The sequence below is a fragment of the Elephas maximus genome, chromosome 11 (assembly GCF_024166365.1).
Source record: "Elephas maximus indicus isolate mEleMax1 chromosome 11, mEleMax1 primary haplotype, whole genome shotgun sequence".
NCBI lineage: Eukaryota > Metazoa > Chordata > Mammalia > Proboscidea > Elephantidae > Elephas > Elephas maximus.
Window position 1 is genome coordinate 115,390,935 of NC_064829.1, and position 2,283 is coordinate 115,393,217.

At 49.1% G+C, this 2,283-nt stretch overlaps 1 protein-coding gene across 1 annotated transcript in view; it reads right to left on the minus strand.

The window, feature by feature from the left end:
- Positions 1-2,077, minus strand: part of ZNF567 (zinc finger protein 567) — a 22,813-nt gene extending 20,736 nt beyond the window's left edge. The window contains exons 1-3 of the mRNA XM_049902175.1: positions 1,946-2,077; positions 1,258-1,353; positions 338-435 (exon numbers count right to left, since the gene is read on the minus strand). The gene's annotated coding sequence lies outside the window, so the exon portion shown is untranslated. The remainder of the gene's footprint in view (positions 1-337; positions 436-1,257; positions 1,354-1,945) is intronic.
- Positions 2,078-2,283: the final 206 nt, after the last annotated feature.

A 2,283-nucleotide genomic window follows, 5' to 3' on the forward strand; every position in this document is an offset into this window, starting at 1 on the left:
GTTTCCAGGGGGAAGAAAAGTGGAACCAAAGTGATGACAGAATGCTTGAGAACAATTTACATGTTTCCAGAATTTCGGAGGGCAAAGTGACAGAGGGGGCTAATTTTCACCCAAGCTCTAGATGGGGACTCCATAGATGAAGCCTGCCTGGGTTACCTTGGATCTTGTCCAAAAGGACTGACTGGGAGGACAACCAGACCCATCAGCAGGGGTAGGCCACTGCATGCCCAGAGGAAGCATGAAGAGGCAGCTGGAAAAAAGACAGTGCTCATGAAAAGGAAAGCTCATCTGGAGAATCCCAGCATGGGTGTTCTCTTGGAAGGCAAATATGACTTACACGAAATTATAATGGTACCAGTCATGTTAACCTCTTCTTTTCCCTGACTTCTCTTCCCATTTCTAGCTCCCAGTCAATTAGAGCTGGAGACCACCCACCTAGAGGGAAAGGAGACAAAATAGAGGTGGGGGAATTAGAGAAGAAACTATCATGTACCCTTTCACAACGCAGGTTTCCAGCAGGAGGGAGTTTTTGCTTTAAAAAAGTTTGAAGTGTTGATTTTTTTTACAGTGAGTATTTTATTTAGCTAAGTTATTGTTTTATTACGAGATTAAGCTTGTGTTTAAATAGTCAAAAAATGTTTTATTATCTTAAAACATCTAAAATTACTGACGCTGCCCAGGAATTAATCCAGAAGAAAAATTTCACCCAAATTTTCAGAGTGGCAATTGCGGGAGAAAGTTTTTTTCTGTGTGCTCCCAATGGTATTCTGTTCATTTCAACATATTATTCATTAGCCCATATGGAGTTTCCCAGTATATAATCCTGTTGTTAGCTGTCATGGAGTCAGCCCTAACTCATGGCAACCCCATGCACAATAGGTTCTGGCTATTGTGATCCATAAGGTTTTCACTGGCTGACTTTTGGAAACAGATCGATCGTCAGGCCTTTCTTCCTAGTCTTAGTCTGGAAGCTCCCCTAAAACCTGTTCAGCATCATAGCAAAGACAAGCCTCCACTGACAGATGAGTGGTAGCTGTGCCTGAGGTGTGCTGGCTGGACTCCAACCAGGATTCTACCACTGAATCACCACTACCCTCATACAATCCCACCACCTGGAAATTATTTTAATTTTACTTCTTCCTCTCCATTAAAAACAACAACAACAAAAAAAACTATTTTACTTGTTTAAATACCACAGAGTCTAATTCTACAGGCACATAAGATGGCCAGTATTCACATAACCTAAAGAATACATACCCGACTAGACAGTCATGCTCCCAGTTTCTCAAGCACTCCATTTCAGTCACAGAGTGACCTACACTCATAGCCACTGTGGATGTGCACACGAAATACCTAAAAAATTAGACATATTCGGTTAAAGTATCACCCACTACACAAGTAGCAATCCCACAGACCCCTATGCCATGCACCACCTCACAAAGCCCGTAATTCTACACAAAGTAACAAAAATTCCCTCACAGACCCCTTACTGTTACCTCTCCACAATCGCATACAGTCTCAAACACAAATCAACTCGCCCTAAGTTAAAAATTAGACACAGAGACCCTATCGCTTTTATCAACAGTCGGTTCCACAACGTCATACGAAGTAACACACGCCCAAACACACACAGGACAGGCGCAAAAAGCCACACAAGCTGAGCGCCTGCTGTGTGCCTGCCGGGCTTTGGGGTTTTCCTCGGGGCGAGGGGGGCACGGAGAAAACAGACAAAAACCCAGCCCTCACGGCGCTTACTCCCGCCTCGGGCTCCCGGTGCCCTCCTCGGTTCTCTCGGCCCAGGTTCCCGCTGCCCTCCTCGCTTTCCCCAGCCCAGGCTCCTGCTTCCCTCCACTGCCTTCCCTGGCTCCCACTTCCAGTCTCCACCTTCCCACGGTCCCGGCATCACACGCCTCCTCCGCGACCGGAGTACCCCCGCCAGCCTCACCCTCGGCCACTGGCCAGCCGTCTGCGCCTGCGTCCTCCGGCGCAGGCTGGACCTCCCAGGAGCCTCCGCGGGGCCGGGCCAGAGCAGCGCGGCCCTCGCCGCCTGCTTCTCGGTATTAGGTGTTCATGTCGGCCTTGGACTACATTTCCCACAGATCCCCGCGCTGCGCTTGACCTTTGACTTCTAATTCCCCTCAGAAGTCCGCTATCTCCTAGTGGTGAATTTGGGTGATCCGTGTCCTCACGTTGGAGGCGCTCACGGTGAGGAGGCTCCGGGCTTCTCCGGGCGCGGACGAGTGTGTGGAGGCCGGCGCTCAGGCCTGTGAATGCGCGTGTACG